Source organism: Mus pahari, chromosome 2, assembly GCF_900095145.1.
Source record: "Mus pahari chromosome 2, PAHARI_EIJ_v1.1, whole genome shotgun sequence".
Classification (NCBI taxonomy): domain Eukaryota; kingdom Metazoa; phylum Chordata; class Mammalia; order Rodentia; family Muridae; genus Mus; species Mus pahari.
The window spans coordinates 106,242,454-106,254,065 of record NC_034591.1 but is presented as its reverse complement, the minus strand read 5'-3'; the positions used below and the strand labels follow the sequence as shown (position 1 = coordinate 106,254,065).

The 11,612-nt window shown below is 50.8% G+C and overlaps 1 long non-coding RNA gene across 1 annotated transcript; it reads left to right on the top strand.

Annotated features, from left to right (window-relative positions):
* The first annotated feature begins 5,895 nt into the window (after nt 1–5,895).
* LOC110315818 lies at nt 5,896–7,216 on the top strand. Its single transcript, XR_002380224.1, has 3 exons — nt 5,896–6,213; nt 6,383–6,509; nt 6,916–7,216. It is a non-coding gene; the product is annotated as an uncharacterized LOC110315818 (long non-coding RNA).
* The last annotated feature ends 4,396 nt before the right edge of the window (nt 7,217–11,612 follow it).

Below are 11,612 nucleotides of genomic sequence, written 5' to 3'. Positions count from 1 at the left end.
TCCTTCCTTCCTTCCTTCCTTCTTTCTTTCTTTCTTTCTTTCTTTCTTTCTTTCTTTCTTTCTTTCTTTCTTTCTTTCTTCCTCCCCCACCTCTTTGTTTTTTTGAGACAAGGTTTCTCTATGTACCCGTGGCTCTCCTGGAATTCACTCTGTACACCAAGTTAGCCTCAAATTCAGAGATCAGCCTACCTCTGCTTCCCAAGTGTTGGGATTAAAGGCGTGTGGCATCAATTTTTTTATTTATATATCCTGACAGTTTATTTTGAATACTTGACAAATTTATTCCTGAGTTGTCATTAAGAAAGGCTGACATGTCAGATTCCAAGTTTCACACCTAAGCATATATGACTATGTGTTTGTGCATGCATACAATGCCATTAATAACATATTTACATTCTTTGTTAATTTCTTTTGTCTCCTCATGCCATCAAGAGCTTGAAAAATAAATTGTCGTTCACCCACTTCAAGACTAGAGAGGTGACTCAGCAGTTAAGAGCAATTATTTCTCTTGCAGAGAACCTGAGTTTAGTTCCCATCTCCCATGTGTGTCATCTCACAATCTCTTATACCTGCAGCTCCAGGGGATCTGCAAGCCTCTAGTGTCCTGTATGGACACTGCACTCATGTGCACATACATACATGGGTATATACACATAAACAAAAATAAACCTAAAAACAAACTTCCCTTTCTTTTAGAATGTATTTGGTACATAAGATCTCATGACCATTTGTGCCTCCTGCCCTGTGGGATGCTTTTTGTCATATGCTACTGAACCTCAAGTGAGCACTTGACCCATGGGCTCCTTCTGATTTTTTATGCTGGTGTGTTTCTATCTTTTATAACTTTGCATTAGAAGGATCTCATATGAATGGTACTTACTCCGTTATCGTCTGACTCCTCATGGAACGATTGGCTCTTTCGTTAGGAGGTTATTGTAAAACAGTGTGTCAGGCACTTACTGTAATTAATAGTCCCACTCTTCATCTGCCTCCTCACTCCGGGTTTCTTCTTTCCCTACGGCAGATTCTATGGTTATCTTTTTGCCTTTAAAATGTTTTTAAAGTTATTTTATTATTCAATGGGTATATTTCCTGCTTGCTTCTGTATGCATTCACAGTGCATGTAGAGGTCAGAAAAGGGTGTCCATCCCCTGGAACTGGAGCTATAGGAGGTTGTGAGCTGTCATGAGAGTGGCTGGGAATAGAACTCAGGTCCTCTGGAAGAAGAGCAGCCTGTGCTCCTAACCACTGAGCCATCTCCCCAGCCCTGCATCCTCTTGGCTTGTGATGGACCTCAGAGAGTAGCAAGGTGTGTGTGTGTGTGTGTGTGTGTGTGTGTGTGTGTGTGTGTGTGTTTTATCCCTTCCGATTCCTGCTTTAAACCTGGTGCTTCTAGTTTCCTCAGATTCCAAAACAATTTTTTGGAGGCCTCCTATTAAAGAGTCCCACTAGGGTATGTCCTGATTGAAACAGACTGTATGTTCTTCTGCTTGGGACACATTGTCTTCCTTCTATGCCCAGAGGTGTGCTGGCCTCTGATAGGGATGGTGCCAGCTCCTGACAGATGGACACCTGTCTCCTGGGAACACTTATTGACAAGCTGTACTCCAAAGCAACCAGTTATTTGATGATTCTAATCATAAATTGGGACATATGAGGTTGCATCAAAGGGACCTTTTCGTTATTATATTGGTATAAGACAGGATCAGAGAAAATCTCAAGGGTCACTGAAATACCCAGAAATCAGCAGCTGTTGCCACCTCCAAGGGCTGAAGGGGGCGGGGGGGGGGAAGTCAGTGCTGACCCGGTGGAGGGACAGTCTTGCTTCAAGAGAATGACAGCAGCTATAGGGGATCAAGAGGAGGGAGCCAGGACCGGAGGGTGTCACATGACTTTTCTGGGGGAGACATGAACAAATAAATGAGTCTTCACCTCAGACAGTACACCAGTAACCAGCCAAAGAGAGGATTCCATACAGATCTATTTTGCTGAGTCATGGAGTTTATTGGGGTCACTCACAGGGTGTGAATGAGGATTTACTTACAGGGGTATAGACGAAGGGCTACTTCTGAGAGCATGCCTGGCTCAAAGCTCACCCCGGCATGGGTAAGCGCTCATGAGCTCCCAGCCCAGTCTGCAGGCGGCTCCTCTGAGAGTCTTCCCTTCCCAGCCATAGTTAGCCACCCTAGGAATCTTGTAAGTTGGAGATTCCTGCACCAAATCCTAGAGACTATCTCTTGGAGGAAATGTTTCAGTTCCACTAATCAGCTATGTGACACAGGGGAAGAAAGATCCCAGTGATTTTTGTCCCTTGCTCTGTTCCGTGCCAGCTCTGGGACTGGCCTTCAGTATCGTGGGGAAGCCAAACTGGTCTGTGGTCCGCAGAGTCAAACAGTCATCTTTGGGGGCACAGGTAGGCATCGAGAAGGATGGAGAGAAGCCAGCCAAGGGTAGCTTCAGAGAGCTGAGGAATGACAGTCTTCTGTTTCTGCTTTTTCCTGTGTCATGTGGTGGTGGAGGAATGTCTGCTGTAGCTCCCAGCCTCCCTACATTCCTGTGACAACATCCAGCCATAGAGAGCAGAGATGGAAGAACTGTAGCCTCGGCCTCCCTGAGTCACCCTGACTTGTGCTGCTAACTTAGCAGGCCATATGACAGGGCCACTGACCAACCAAGAGTGAAGGTGACAGATGGTTCCACCTGCTTCAGGCTGTCACAGTCCATGCCTCTGCTGGGTACAGCAGGTTCTTTTGCCTACCCCTGTCTAGTCAGTGCCCCAATGAGTGTCATGGGGCTGGTTGGCCTCAGTCGTCCTCCAGCTTCATCTGCCTACGGGATCTGAAATAGCGGGTCACTCTTCTAGTCTTTAGAAATGCATGCCTGCCCCTAGCCTTTGCTACAAATCAGATGTAGAACCCTTGAAGCACAGCGAGAGCCTCCTCTCTTCTATCACCGCTATTGTTCCCAGCCACAGCCCTGGGGCAACACTGCAACGAGGGATGGGAGCTTAGAGTCTGTTCCTCAGCTTGGATGCTGTAGAGGGAGATGCGTGGTGTGGACACAGGCAGTGCTGTTCTTCATGGTGTGGAACTGTTTTCCTAGGCAGCTACTGCAGGTACGCACACACATGCACACACACATGCACACATGCACGTGGACCCTACCTTTTGAAACACTTGCTTTCTTAGTTTCCAAGAGGCCTCCTCCCCACCCTCCTTCTCTGGTTTCTTTCATCTCCTTGACCTTCTATTGAGAGCCTCAGGGCTTGTGTGTCAGAACCTCCTAGAAACCAACAACTTCTACTTTTAAGCGCTTCACATACCCTCCAGCGCCTACCTATCACATGAACCTTCTCTTGCTGCTGTAACAAACAGGCTAAGGGGCCTCAGCAATGCCAGTTTACCGTTCCTCGGTGCTCCAGGTTGGTCATCCCAGAGTCAAGGTGTTGATACTCTGGAAAGGAAGAGGAATCCATTTCTCAAAGCTCCATGTTCCCTGGCTAATAGACTCTTCTACTCTTCAGATCCTGGTGACATCTTTTAGGGGTCACAAGCCAGTCAGAAGTAGCTAAGAGAACCTGGCATGCCCAGCAGAGGTAATGGATTATAACTGCCATGGCCCCCAGAGTCATCTATCACCAATGCCCTTGGAGTACTGTGACTCTGTTCCTCCTACCTCCTGCAGTGTCTTGGGGATGACATGAAGGTCCACCTGGGTCACCCAGAACCACCTCTCTACCTAAGGGTCCTTTCAGTAACCATACGGAACCTCCTCCCCCGCCCCCCCCTTTTTTTTTTTTTTGCCATGCAGCACATCTGGAGGATTGGGATACGGACATCTGTAAGGACATGGTCTGCTTAGGCAGACCATGCAAACAACTCTAGCCTTGCCTTCCCCCCAGCACTTCCTGCGGGCTCACTGCCTCAGATGTTGGTCATGGTCAGCCTTGCTCCTCTCCCCCTCATCTCATTCAATGGCAGACCCTCAGCAGGGCCTGTCCAGCCTAGGCCGATGCCCTCTTGTCTTACCGGTCTTATAGTTGGCACGCCCCCTCCCTTGCAGGGTGCATGGTAGCCCTCTTGCTTCTCTTTGTCCTGGCTGTGCACACCCCAGGTGCCTCCCCTGCCCTCTCCAGGTCTCCTGTCCTGGAATTCCTTCATCTGGCTCCCACTGCTTTCTGGTGCTGCTAGTGTGATGGGTGGCAGGGCCAGTGAGCTTCTTACCTGTGTAGCTCAAGTGGCTCCAGTCAGGCCTCACCCTAGGCTGCAGGCTTCACTGGCTGATAAGTGAACACGAGGCAGAAGCTCAGCAGTGCCGGGAGGAGGACGTGGCTGTCCCTTAGGTGTGAGGTTGGGCTAGCCTTCAGGTTGTTTCCCTTTAGCGGGGTGGGGATTGGATGTAGAAAGCCTGGAGGCGGGAGATGGGTGGGTGCAATAGGAGGCTGAAGCAGGCAAGAGGACCAAGTGTACACACTACAGAGCTCTGATGTCAGGGCTTGGCTCTTGACTGTGAGGAAGAGGGATTTGACCATGAGGAATGCTGTGCTTCACTTGGGCTGTGTCTTTGAGTGTTGTGTGAATATGTGAGTATGTGTCCTGAAGAAAGTTCTGGTCACTGTTAATGTGTACGATCGTGAGCTTCTGGGAGTGTCTGGGGTGTCATGTGTGTCCACGCCTGTGTCCTTGGGTGCCTATGAATATGTATGTGTGTGTGGGGGGGTATCCTTATCTGCCTGTGTCTCTTTCAGAGACTCTCTCTATGTGCCTGGGTGCTTTGTGAGGAGGTATGTTGGATGTCTGTTATCTGGTTATCTGTTACCTTTGGGTCTGGATGTCCATGGATGTCTATAAGCATGCCTGTGTCCATGAGTGAGTATGTGTGTGGGTCTGTGTCCTGCTGTGTGCCTGCATGTTCCAGTGGGTCTAGGTATCTGTGTATGTGTTAGTGTATGAGAGACTCGATGGGCATTAGAATAGTTATGTTTGTGCATCTATGCGTAGCTGCCCCAGGCGTGTGTATGAGCTCCTTCTCAACTGCGCTGCTTGGCCTCGTCATGGAATTCCCTTAGAGGGGAGTACGTGTGGCTCTTGCTAGTGAGCCCTGGGTCCCAGCCGGGCCAGGTAAAGCAGAGCATGTGGTCTGAGGCAGGTCTGAGGAGTAAGCACACCCTTGGTCCTGTACATCCTCCTGTCACCATCACTGAAATCCTGTGACCAAGCCCAGGCTGGAAATCAGCCAGCCCAAGAGCTCTTGAGCCCAGCACCCTCCTCTGTCCCATGCTGTCACCAGGGCCACTTGCTCGGGTTAACTGATGGCAGTGAAAAACCCATTAAGTGCCTGCTTCTCCCAGTCATTTGCTATCATAAGGCAGCCTGGCTGACACACGCTGGCTCTCCTGCGTGTAATTGGAGAAAGTTTTCCCATCACCCCTTTCTCCGTGTGGCAGCGCTGGCCCTCTTGGGCCCCTCTCTGCCATCACGCCGGGCTCTTCTCTCCTCCTTCAGAGGTTGACCTAATTTCCACTCTGTCATTTTCTCCTCCACGCTGTGTCAGTTTCCCTAGGAGCTCCCAGGAACCCCAGTCCCAGCCCGACATCTGCTCCTTCTCTCTCCTCTCTAGAGGGGACTCTGGTATAGCTTAGCCGTCCCTGGGGGAGTCAGGAGCAGCCCTGCCATGTACTAACCTTGACAGAAGGCAGGTTGTAAGGCAATGGAACTCAGGCCTGTCCAGGTAGGGTGGCACATCTTAGATAAGAGCAGGCCCTAATGCTGATGCTGGACACCCAGACAGCTGCTTTTGCAGAAGTGGGCAGGTTGACTCCAGCATGCTGCATCCCTGGCTTCCTGTGTCCCTTCAGCAAGCTCTGAACCTCTGATAACAGCACCGCCGCTCTATCCCAGGCCTCTCTTTCAGGTTCCCATTGCCATGGTATTCAGTAGCCAGTGTAGTACTCCAGCCAGCCAGATGGACTCCACTCTGTGTGAGGATCTGGCACGTCTGAATGAGGCCAAGCTCTGGGGAGCACATGAGTAGTACCCCCACCCAGAAGAGGAGCAGTGTCCCTCTCAGAGCCCCTGGCCTGGAACCCGGGCTGGAGCCTCAATACGCACAGTCCCACGAATGGAGAAGCCAGGCCTTCCTTAGACCATCTGCTTTCCCTTATTAGTTGGAGACAGAGCCACTGTAGGCTCAGTCTTATCCTTTGAGTCCCTGGTAGGTGGAACCCCAGGGTGCAGGTGGCTAGAGACTCGTGGTCTTTCATGGTGTTTAGCTTTAGTCTCCCTGATCCTTAACCCTAACCCAACCTTGGGGGAGTTCCCAAGTTACCTTCGGTCATGGTGTTTTAGAGCAGTGATAGAAAGCAAACTTTAATTTACTTCAGTTTATAACTAACAGTCGACCATGAATTGAAGTCAGAGCCAGTATCCAAGGCAGGAACCCAGGGGCAGGAGCTGAGGAGGCCATGGAGGAACACTGCTTGCTGGCTTACTCCTCAGGCTGACATCCAGGTACACTTCTTAGACTTCCCAGGACTACCTGCCCAGGGGTGCCACCACTCAGAGTAAACTGGGCCCTTGTACATTAATAATTTAGAAAATGCCTCACAGACTTGCCCACAGGCCAATCTTACGGAAGCATCTTCTCAGTTGAGGTTCCTCTTTCCAGATAACTCTAGCTGAGTCAAAATAACAAAGCTAACCAGGTCACCAGGCCTTAAGTCAATGGCCACAGCCCTGCCCCGCCTGCCCTAGCTCCAGCCTCTTCTCATTGTTGCAGACACTGCAGAACAACAGCTACAGCTACTGTAGAAAGGCTACGGCGCCTTCCTGGGCTCCCAACACTCATCAGCCAAGGCTGACCTGGAAACCCAGTCAGGTTCAGCTTTCTTGAGCACAGAAGTCTATGTCCACCTAGGTGAACAGCAGCGAGATGAGAGAGGAGCCTATCTCAAGCCAGCAGCCTGCCTGTGGCATTCCCCAGCCTCCTCACCCCCTGACTCCAGTGTCTGCAGTTCTGCTATTTCACACCCCCATCCCGCCCCAATATCCTGCTCCTGAGTCAGCCTCCAGGGAGTTCAGGGTCTGGCCCAGCCCCCCTGCTTGCCCCTGGCCAAAGGTTCTGTAGCCACACCAGGACTTCATGGAGCTGCATGTCCCTTCAGGGTTGACACATCCCTTGTGCCATGTAGTATCATCATTATACAGCATTCCAAAGCGCAGACGCTGTCAGGAGCACTGCAAGAGTTTTAATTAGTGGATAACGTTCAACACTCCAGAGACTTCATGTGAAGTCATAGATGGCCGGCTTCTCTGGAACCCCTGGGAGCAGGAGCCACACCGGCAAGCGGCAAGCCTGTGCTGGGTGGAATTGGTGCTGAGAAAGGATGTCATTACGTGAGCCACAGTTTCCTGACTTCCTGCAGTAGGCTGCACCCAGGCTGGCTTCTGCCTGCACACCACACCAGTGTAACCCTGCTAGCTTTGTGTGGGAGCCACTGGGGATCGCTACACAACCTGCAAAACTGTCCATCCACACATTCCCTCCACTCCTCCCTGGGCTCAACCTTCATCACAGGGCTCTGCAGTCCTTCTTTTCCAGAAGGGGTTCACTTACTCACATTTGGAATAGGCCCAGCCTTATGACTTGGTTTAGCCAAGGGGCGCTGGGAAACGTGGATAAGAACTTGCTATCTGCAAAGGCTGCCATGGGGTGAGCCATGGCCCTGCCAACCATTGTAGGAGGATGAGAAGCTGAGGCTCAGCTATGGAGCCTGGGAGTGAGCAATAGTCCTGTCTGTCAATCAAGGTACGGGAGAGCCTGGCAGAGCTGGGTTAGGTCTGTACCCAGATGCCCAGAGCTTGGCTCTTTTGAGCCTTAAGCTTCCAGATGGTGTGCTACATGGTAGAAACTTGCTGATACATTATGTTTATGTCACAGGTCAGCTGATTTTGCTGGAAAAAGGAAGTTGGGGCTCCTTTGCACGCTGACCTTTTCCAGTACCACCAGAGGATCTCAGGCCCCCTCTGGTTCTGTATGGTGGGGTTTGCTTTCTAGTACCAGGCCCCTGGGAAGACTTCTGGGGGCCACGTCATCCTCTGCTGGGTAATGCTTGCTGGGTGTGCCTGTTTCCTGTTGGCCTTAACTATGGCAGCCCCCACACAGCTCACATCCCTGATGCTCTGTCTGTTGTCCTGTGCAGCACTCTGGCTTTCAGATGTCCTAGACACAGGCTTCTCAGGCCTTCACCAAGGCCTCTGCCTGCCTCTCACTGTGTACAGGCAGATCACTTTCAGCTCTTCCAACTGATGAGAGTGTGGGATGAGGTCTGACCTAGTAGAACAGACGCTGTGAGCGACAGGCAATGTCTGTGGCAGTCCTGAGCTCCTTTGTATCAGTTTGCAGCACAGATAGTGGGCATACACAACAGGAGCTTCCCTGCTCGTACTCACAGGTATATGGACATACACAGTCCCTGTGAGCATCTATCTTCTTCTAGATGCCAGGTTTCTCCCATCCAACGCAAGGCTAGCTTTTGGGGGGGGGGGGTCAGGGTACCACCCCTGGACCTGGAAAGTGCCTACCATTTAGAGGGCATGAGATATTTCTAGTGGCTGATTAGGGAAGGGTGAGGGGCTGCTGGCTAAGCAGGGGTGGGGCTCCATCCCCATGTACTCTCTGCTCACCCCTCTGGCCCTGAAAACCTCCACATTCTATGCTGAGTGTGCTGTGTACTCTGCCAGACGTCAGTGAGCTGAGACACAACCTGAACGTGACAGGTGCTTCTTGGCTTCGGGCGTGCCCCAGGCTGAGGCTGAATTGGCTGTTGCAGCCCCTGTTTCCTGGGCTAATTGGGGAAGGAGAAGGAAAAGGAGGGGCCAGAGGGGAAGATGCTGAGCTCTGGGCTCCGGCTAAAGAAAACAAGGCTGATTGTGAGAATGATGAGCTGGGAGTGGTGTGTGTGTGTGTGTGTGTGTGTGTGTGTGTGTCTTTGTGAGACTCGGGAAAAGAGAAATAAGGGTATGGAGAAAGGCATAGAGAGAGGGACAAAGAGACAGATGCAGAGATACAGAGGGAAAAGAGGTCATCAGAGATGGCCTCCCATCAGAGGATGGGAGAGACAAAGAAGAAGTAGGAAGAGGAAAGAGGAAAGAGGAAACAACAGAGAGACGAGGGAGAGAGAGAGAGAGAGAGAGCGCAAAGATATAGAGATAGCACGAACAGCAGGAACGTCCTGAATCTTCCCATGTCAACCAGCATGTGTCTATAGAGAAGCCTCAGATATGATCCAGTCCAGTTGGTCACAGGCTCTGCTTCCTGCCTAACCTCTGTATCCTGCTGTGCCCCAACCCAGACCCTGGGCTCCTTGGCTGTCGGCCTGCCCCAGGCCTGGACCACACCTTGGGCACATGTGCAGCTTCTGCAGACTCAACTCAAACTGAGGAGTGAAGCTCCCTTCCATAGGCTCCCAGGCTCTTCAGGAGCAGAACTCGTAAGAGAAGATTGTCTCTGTGATCTAGAGGGACAGTGCTCTCTCGATCCCAGCGCTCTGTGTGAATGCTGGGGTCCAGAGCCACAGCAGGTACATGTTAGATGCTGGGAGCTCAAGTCTACGGTGAGGTTGCTGGGGAAGGGGAAGCAGCTTACATCGCTCCTCTGCAGAGTGTCCCTATTGGCTGGGATGTGTCACTTCTGAAGACTCTGTCTACATCAGTTTAATAAGGACTAGAATGCCTCACGGGAGGTGCTGTAGGAGGGGCCATCACAGGTGGAGAGTATGTTCTGGGGATAGAGATACTGGAGGCACAGTGGGGTGTGGTGATCAGAAGCAGGAGCAGCAGATAGGTGGGCATTGTAGGAGACAAGGAGACTGAAGTCACAGTGGACCCCTCCTAGGTGGCAGGACCTGTATGAGTTCGCATAAAGCAGGAGCCAGGCTTGCATCCTCACCTGCTACAGCCAGCTGAGCAGTACGGAGCCTATTTCAATGGGTAGAATGACCCTGCCTAGAAATGACCTGAAAGGCTCTGGCATTATTCATGTCTTTGTGGAGCAGGTAGTATGTATGTGTATGTGCATGACGACCAACACACACACACACACACACACACACACACACACACACACACACACACACACACACACATACACTCACACACTCAGAAGTCAACTGTCAAGCACTGCAGTTTAAAATGTGCTTATTTACTTGGTTTGTTGGTACGCTATCTCCTCGGCTGCCTTTATAAATATTTATCAATGTTGTCACAGTGACATTTCCTGGGAGGAGGTGAGAAGGGGAGGGGAGGAGAGAGGAGGATGTCAGAGGGAGCTGACAGGTGGAAGGAGGCAGGCTCTAGGGCCCCAGATCAACCTTGATGGGAAGAAGCTCTGGGGAATGGAAGCTACTGCCTGAAGACCTGACCCATTCCCAGCCAGTTGGGATTCTAAGAACGGGATCCAGACATCAGTGTCTCAGGTGAGGACGAGTCAGAGCCCCCTGTCATGGCCTGAGTCCATGGTGGCTTGTTAAGCCAGTGGTTAATACTGACTTGATGTAGTGAGGATTCAATATTTAAGTCTTTTAAACAACCATGTGACAAAGGGGCTCCAGCCAACCATATAGAAACTGCTCATGCTTTATGCATGATAGGTGGCTGCCAGGCCCTGGAGATCCATGCTGAGCCTCGACAGACAGCCCTGCTCTCTGGGGATGTCTCGTACCTTAGCAGAAGACAAGTATTCCTGTGCGATCGCGTGTGTGTGCCCATGTGTGCTTGCAGGTCTGTGCATGTAGCAGCTGCATGTTCATGGGAAGTTGCATGCATGCTTGTGTACCACTGTGTACATACTCTTCCATGTGTAAGGATTTGGTGTAATACGGTGTTTGCACACGTGTACCTACGTGTACATGTTTGTGTGTGAGCCTCTGAATGTGAACATGTCTCTGTGTGCATGAGTGTTGCATGCGTCCACCACATGTGCTATGAGCTGACGTAGAAGAGCTCAGGACTGCAGCAGGCCCAGGAAAAGACCCAAGCAGCTGTAGTGTGATGGGGAGTGCAATAGCATGAGACAGCGGGGACTTGACGGAGGAGGTTGTCATTCTGGGGCTAAGAAAACACAGGCATTGGGAGCTGTATCAGCTCACCTGTTCTGAATTAAAAATACCTCCAACCCTCCAAAGCTGCATGGCTTCACACCCACTCTTTTAGTTAGGTTTTATTGCTCTGCTAAAACAACAGAACAACAGCAATGTGAGGAGACAACTTACAAGTCTCAGGGACACTCCCTCACTCCAAGAAGTCAGGAGACACATAAATGCTGCTTACTGGTTTGCTCTCATAGCTTTATTATAGCACCCAGGACCACCAGCTCAATGGTGATGCCATCGACAACAGAGCCTCCCATATAAATCACCAATCAAGAAATGCCCTGCAAAATCCCTCCAGGGAACACAAGGGAGACATTTTCTCCGTTGAGGTTTTTCTTTTAAGACTTTAGCCTGTGTAAAATTGACAGAAAAGAAAAAAATAAAGAAAAAAGGAAGGAAGAGAAGGAAGAGAAGGAAGGAAGGAAGGAAGGAAGGAAGGAAGGAAGGAAGGGAGGGAGGGAGG